This window comes from Anastrepha obliqua, chromosome 5 (genome assembly GCF_027943255.1).
Source record: "Anastrepha obliqua isolate idAnaObli1 chromosome 5, idAnaObli1_1.0, whole genome shotgun sequence".
Lineage (NCBI taxonomy): Eukaryota > Metazoa > Arthropoda > Insecta > Diptera > Tephritidae > Anastrepha > Anastrepha obliqua.
Window position 1 is genome coordinate 39,759,382 of NC_072896.1, and position 7,805 is coordinate 39,767,186.

The following is a 7,805-nucleotide window of genomic DNA, read 5'->3' on the forward strand; positions in this document are numbered from 1 at the left end:
TTTAGAACAACATCTAGGCGCGTCTTTAGAAAAACTCTTTATGTAAAAATTTTTATTTGCGCAAATAAATGGAATTGTAGGTGAATCGTTTAAATACTTAGTTCTTATTGGTACACTTTATGCGGCCGCCCTAGCCTATAGTTTTGCATCTCATAGGCCGAAGGTTCGATTTTTTATCATCGAAATTGAAAAAGCACTTTGTATACAATAAATAGGCTGATAAATACAAAGGTAAACTGTGCCAAATGATTTTCTTCAATTTTAGTGTGCATAAATTTGATTTTTTTCTACATCCGTTATTCAAATCAATACAATCACTACATCTTTTGTTAATCAAGGGATGTTCGTTAAATACAAACCAACACATAGTAACCCAGCAACAAGGCCAAAATCATGTTATTCATTTTTCATAACAAATGGCGCTTATGTTCAACCGAAATTGCACAATTTCGCAATGATTTTTCTTCAAAAATTTCACATCTTAAAAAAGCTTTTGTAATTACAGTAAAATACCCGTTGACCAACTTTGATTGCGAATCTATTGAGGCACTTGGCTGTAATGATGTGGTAAATCATAGAAAGTTCAAAAAAATGAAAAATGTATTTTTAATATTGCATTAACCTTTGAAAAGTGGGTGGGATGGCAAAATAAATAAATTTGAACCAGCAAATGATCACCGCAAATAATGCAAGACCACTGTAACAATGGCAAATATTTAGCTCTTGGAAGTGAAATGGTGAAACTAATTTTAAATGACATACAAATCAAATACAAAATATATAATTTTTTTTTTGTTTTTTGTGTCGGGACAACTAGCAAGTGCAGCACTCAGACCTTAGTTGAGTCCATTGTACTTTACTTGGATTCCCTATTAATTTTCTTTAAATCTACCCCATCTCCGCAGAAATCTGAGCAGATCAGAAAGTACTCAGCCGTCTCATCCTCCTCTTCACAAACTGGGCAGAGTACACTGTCTAAGATGCCCACCCTTTCCATGTGCTTCGCCCACAGAAAGTGGCCCGTCATCAGTCCAACCAACCGTCTGCAGTCCCTTCTGCTTAATGACAGGAGGGTTTGCGACAGTCGATCGGACATGACAGGTAACATCAGTTTAGTCCATCTGCAGCCTCTCTCAGCCTGCCAAGCGCGCTTGTGGGTTTTAGTAACCCATTTACTAACCGTGGCTTTGATGGCTGCAGAAGGGAGAACGGCTAAGGAGTCAGAGGTAATGTACATATATGCATAAGTAATTAAGTGCGTATATTTTTACCCAGAAAAATTCATGTTTACCCATCAAATATTCTTGTATACATGTAAATAAAAAAATATACCAAAAAGCCGAATTTAGAAAATCTTACGACCAACTGAAAAATGTTCTCTGAAACATGCTCTCACATACTAGAAAAAATAGTGATCCACAGACAACACCAAACTGTCGAAGTAAAGAGGGGTTCAGAATGCGAAGTAATAAGGCTGGCATTGTAAATCTTTTCATTGTGGTTTCTTACATATTTACTTATTACTACTGTCAATATACACCGCACCTCTGTCCCCACAATGCTTGTTCCTTTTAACTCCATTACTTAAAGGGTGCATATATGTATAAGTAATATTATATATACAGGGTGTATATAGTACAACAGTTGAAAGCATTCATATACTATATGTGGCTATAACTTCTCCCACCCATTACGTTTCTTTTTGCTCTTCATTCAGATAAGACATGCAGGACTACAACTTAACTCAATAAATGAAGAGACATCCAGTTGTCGTAGCTATATGTGCAAATCACACCGATTTAGAAATCTCGAATTATCTAAAGTGCGCCAATTCATTCATTCATAAGGTTCGAGTTGAATTGTAAGTATCAGGCGGCGATGCAGAATCTAATGCAAAACGCAAAAAAGCACGTGGAATGTGTTGATACTGTCCTATCTGTGAAACTTCAAAATCAATAAGGGCTCTTGCGAGGGAGCTTAATGTTTTTGAGGGGCTTATCCGTCGGGTTGTTCATACATAAATATATTCGGTATAAATTCTAATTTATGCGCAGAAGAAAGTTTATATCGAAGCAAACACGCGCACTAAATGAAATAACCTGAAGCGCATGATATGTTAAAGAGCTTTTTTATGGCGAAACAAATTTTCCCCAAGACCAAACGAGCAACCGCAGACATGACAGATGCCTATGTTTCAATTCTGCTGAGGATTCAGGCTCCTGTTACCATACACATGAAGTTTCCAGCCACTGTTATGGTGTTGTGTTATGAGTAACAAAGGACATGTCATGTCACTACACTTTTTTACCCGAGTGAGTTCTGCTTCATATATCTAGGCTCTAGGGACAGTAGAGAAACTCTGAATTGTACGCAGTGACAGTCCATACATCTTTGAGCAAGACTCTGCTGTTTCGCCCAAAGCGTTGACGACACAAGATTGGATGGGGGAAAATTTCTATGATCACATGAAACCGAACTTATGGCCGCTTAAAATGCCAGACCTTAATCTTTTGGATTACTGGGAATGGACACTAGATGAGTGTGAAACCAATAAGCCTCCTTATAACACCATTTCTTCTCTGAAGGCTGCAATTAATACCGTTATGGTCATTATGAATAAGACGCATTTGATTCGGGCATGCAAGCATTGCCGGACACGGATCAAGGAGGAGCCAATGGAAATGGCATCGAATGATTTTATAGATATATAATAAGTTAGCTAATAAAGCTAATTGATTTACTATCAAGGCATCCGCAAATACCGTTCCCTCCCTGTATATAATTGGCGCTTACATACTTGTTTGCAGAGCTGCTGTTCATATTTTGTGGTGCGTGGCTTAATGTTTTCCACAAATGGAGGGGCTTTTTCTTTTTGGTAAAAATACGCTCGGAGGTTTGCCATTGCCTGCCTAGGGGCTACCGATATTAGAAAAAACCTTTTTCTATTAATTGGTGTTTTGTGCCCGGGGTCTAGCACCACCAAACCACCCTGTTACGAAGTTCAGAAAGAAGTTGAAGGTAGTATTGTTGACTAGTATTTTAGCCTTCAGGAATTCGATGAAGGCGTTAAATTGAGGCAGAAATACCAGAAAGCAACTACCATAACTCACTCAAAACACTTATTGACATGCACTACTTTCAATACAGCAGCGGTTTAGCTTGAGTTTCGTGCGAAATTTCACAACAAAGGTTAGATGATTTTCAGCTCTAATCAATTTTTACGGATTTCTAAAAACTTTCTATGGTGATATAGCAAATAAATACAGGGGAATATGCACTTTGAATCCGATGATTATTTACAATTTTTGTACGAAAAGCCTTTATTTTTTTTTAGATTTCACACATAATCTATAATTAGCTTTTCAAAGTCACGTTAGAATATTTTTTCGTGTTAATTTTTTTGTTGCTTTTATACTTTTTATTTATAATTGATTATACATAAGTATTAGTATGTACAAATTTATGTTTGGACATACTTAGGTACATCTTTCATTTGCATAATTGTTAAGTTTTTTTGCTTTCTTTTTATTTTCCGCAGCAAACTATTCTTAGCTCATTTCATTTCGATTCTCTCTCTTGTCTTACTTCCAAAACGCGTTATTACTTATAATTTCTTCTCACCGCAACTTCCGACACAATTTTTTACGCAATGATTGTTTGCTGTCGAAGAAACTAAATAAAAAACCACAACTTTATAATTTTTTAATTATATTTTTAAGCACTTGCTGATGTTTGTAGTGAATAATTTTGAGGGGTATGGCAAGTCTTTGCAACGAAAAAATGTTCAAGGAAAAATCAAAAAAGTTATGCAAGCATAATAAAGTAAATATTAAAAAAAGTTTGCGAACACGCAAGCGCAGCGTTCAGCTAAGCTGGGTTGCTAGCTGGGCAAGCGCAGCGAGGGACCAACGACCCGCAAAGTAAACCAATACTAACACAAACACACACATGTGTAAAAATCGCACTCATGGCAAGCGAACAGGAAAGACGCACAAAGAGAAAATTGTTGTCTTCATTTGTGTACAGAAAAATGAAATAAAGCTACTCAACAGCTGCTTTTCAAGTTTTGGGAAGTTCGAGAGGGTGTTAGTGTAGTAGCGGGGGTGAGCATGCATATTTGAGTTTTTTTTTGGCGGTATGGTTGACAAAGCGAAAAAGCAAAAACTGCTCTCACTCAATTCGGCTGCTACCTTTTCATGCAGATTCGTCAAACAAGCGGATCAATAGGTATGTATGTATTTTACGTACATATGTACATTCAAATGATTGAGCGAAGAAGAGACATCGACGAAACGAAAAGAAATTGAAATTAATTTTTTATTTAATTTAATTCAATATTAATTTAATTTTACATTATCCAGGTAAGATAAAATTAGAAAAGCTCTAAGTTGTATAAGGAAGTAAGCTCTTCAACATATTTAACACTCATTTATGTATGTATACGCGTGTATGGTAATATTGTGTATTGGCAGACGGCACGAAGCACGTATCAACGCCAACACTATAAAATCGATGCTCTTTTTAAGCTTGAACCTCCTATGCAATGTTCCAAATTTAAAATGAGGTAGAGGAAAAGCACGACTACAGTTACTGAGTTGGCGGGCATGTCGTGCTCTTCAAATTCGCTGGTACGCAGTTACGGCCTCATCCAAAGTCTTGGTTTCACAGCTACAATCCATGCGCATAGCTAAAAATATCTACACGTATTGCATGAAAAGTAATATTTTTTCCTTTTCTTTTTTTTTTGTTGTTTTGCATATTATAGAGCAAATTACGATCCCTGTGCTTCACAAAACTTTTGTACGTTCGTTCACCGCTAATATCGCACAACAATATCCGTAATACTCATACGCGCACACTCACTTCTCATATCAGCGAAAGCAATAACAAAAATATGCGAAATACACTCTTTGGGTTATTGCTATTTTCACTTCACTTTTACTCCACACGATTTTACCGATTATCCCAAAACCGTCCACATTCGCCAAGAGTCCGTCGAGCACTGAAGATCGCTTTGAGCCATGACTACGTTTTGAGCCATAAGCACGACGAACAACGAGCAGTCAAGTTGTGCCAAGCAAGTGCCAAACAAACAACGACCACCACTGCACATCAGCTTCAAAGGCCAGTGCAGACAAAGGCGAGGGTGAGCAGGCGCGAAGACATAGTTTTTGTCGTCGTCGTCTCCAACCTGAATACTCGTAGTGCGCTAACTTGCTCTACCACTTGAGTGCTAACATACATACTTACTTTGTTATTCATGTTGTTGCCGATTTAAGTTAGTCTTATTGTTATTGTTGCTTTTATGCACTGGTACATAGCTCTGCTGCTGTTGTTAACAGCTGAGTTCGTACATATGTACATGTGTATGCTTACGTATGTGTTTGGTGGAACCGGTGTTGGAGCTACCAGCTGCTAGTCGTCGTTGTTGTAGCCTGATTCCGCTTGTTGGCTACTTTTTGTTTCTTATTGCCGCCAATGTTGTCGCTAATACAACTGTTGCTGGTGCTATGTTGTGTTGGTGTTGTTGTTTTCTGACTGCCAACTCTTTTGTTGTGGTTGCTAGCTTACGATTTTTTTGCTTTGTTTTTTTTTTTTTTGTTTTGTGGCCTACGTTGACGGTATTTTTCATTTCATATTTGTATTCGTTTCATTTTGCATTCCTTGTCGCTGTTACCTGCATCATTATTGTCATTGTTGCGCACAATAGTTGTTGCTAATGTAAATGTTAAATTTGGTAGTAACTCTTTGTGCTTATTTTCTTGAGTTTATTTTATTTTACTTTTATTTGGTAATCATTGCTTTGCGCTGTGTTATATTGCAGTTTTCTTTTTTATTTACTTCGGCACAATCAACCGCCACGAACAGCAGCAACTTCGACGTCACTTTCTTGCTATTTGCTTCGTATCTCGTTGGCATTTACCATAGACAGTGCAGTGCAATAAAATTGGTGTTATGTATCGTACTAAAAGTCAATGGAGAGCTCTTTTTGTGTGGCAAATTGCAGAATTGGATGTTGGCAAACTTCGGGTTTAGTTGGACGGCGCTACTTGTCTACTTTTGTTATGAACGGGATTTCATATGCTGAATCGTTGAAAATGTTGCAGAAAGCCTATGGCGAGTGTGCTTTATCAAAAAACATGGGTCTACGAGTGGTATAAAGCTTTTGCAGAGGACCGAGAAGTCGTGGAAGATTTGCCCCGATCTGGTTGCCCATCAACGTCTTCAACGGACGAAAACGTCGACAAAATCAATTAAATGGTACTGGAAAACCATCATTTAAATTTGAGGGAGGTAGTTTATGACCTCAGCGTGTCTCAGGAATCAATTCGCAACATTTTACACCATCAGTTGGACATGAGACGCCAAGACGCGTGGCTGCTCGACTCGTTCCACAAGAGTTGAATTTCTTTAAAAAAATTCAACGGAAGAAGGTGGCTGAAGACATGCTTGAGCAAGTGAATTCGGCCCCAATGATTATCCAGTGCATCATAATAGGTGATGAGATGATGGGTATATGAGTTTGACATGCAAAGCAGTTAACAGGCGGCTGAATGGTGCTATCCACATGAGCCGAAACTAAAACACCACGTCAAAGTCAGTCAAAAATGAAAGTCAACCTACTCGTTTTCTTTGATTAGCATGGTGTTGAATACTCGAAATTCGTTCCAAAGGGTTCTACGGTAAATAAAAAATGTTATTTGGAAGTAATGCGAACGTTAAGAGAGAATGTGCGTAGGAAATGGCCCAGTTTGTGGAAAGAAAACTCATGGATCTTGCACAAGGCTCATATTGTGAACACTTCTTTGACCAAGAACTCGACAAATATCATCGAACAACCACCGTATTCACCGGATTTGGCCCCTGTTACTTTTCACTTTTCCCAAAACTTAAATTGCCACTCCGCGGACGCCGCCGCTTTTAGCCGATATGGGCCATTAAGCAGAATTCGCTGAAGGAGCTGAAGAAGATCTCTTCAAACGTGTTTAAAAGGTGCTTTGATTTGAAGGCGACGAAATAAATTTTGATGATTAAACAATTAATTTGCGTATATTGGTACATCCCGATACCTTCTGCGAAAGCTCTGCTAAGCACCATCAGTTGCTCGAATACGACATTAACTGTAAAACCTCAATTTGTAGAACAACAACAAGACAAACAATTGAAAGAAATGTTATTGGAAGTTTGTTGCTGATTTTGATAACTTTCTTTTCGAAAACATTATTTCCATCTGGATAAAAAAATTCTGCAACAACCGCCAGGTGACGCTCTAAGCCAACTGACTTGAGTTAGTTATTCTTTGTTAGTTTGCCACATCTGTGAATAACATTCCTGCCAAAATTCTTTAACCATTGATTGACATTTGTAAAAGTCATGCCGTCTTGCCGTAAATGGATTGGAATTTGCCACTACGAGTTTTTGTTAAAAATATATTCAATGGTACTAAAACTTTAGAAATTTTGGGAAACTATTTCGGTAATGATACTCTAAAATATATAAAGTAGAAGGAAAGTTGACTAATAACCACAAATTAATCAACAGAGAGCTGGCGAGCTTGGAGAGAACTTGAAAATTGCTTATGGTCCGTTCAGGGCATTGTAGTTAATGAAAGAACTTAAATTTCTTTCAAAAAAGGGACCGAATTGATACCCGCAAAGACATCATACCCAAGGATGAGTCCGACCCAACATTCATCAAAAGCATTATTACTGGAGACGAGAGGTATGGGTACGTGGGCTTATGTGTATGGTACACAATTTACATATCAGGCGAGGTAGTGGGGAGCTCCGAATGAACCAAGACCA

At 37.8% G+C, this 7,805-nt stretch overlaps 1 protein-coding gene across 1 annotated transcript in view; it reads right to left on the minus strand.

Annotated features, from left to right (window-relative positions):
* Positions 1-5,014, minus strand: part of LOC129247091 (dual oxidase) — an 82,836-nt gene extending 77,822 nt beyond the window's left edge. Inside the window, exon 1 of the mRNA XM_054886012.1 lies at positions 4,864-5,014. The gene's annotated coding sequence lies outside the window, so the exon portion shown is untranslated. The remainder of the gene's footprint in view (positions 1-4,863) is intronic.
* Positions 5,015-7,805: the final 2,791 nt, after the last annotated feature.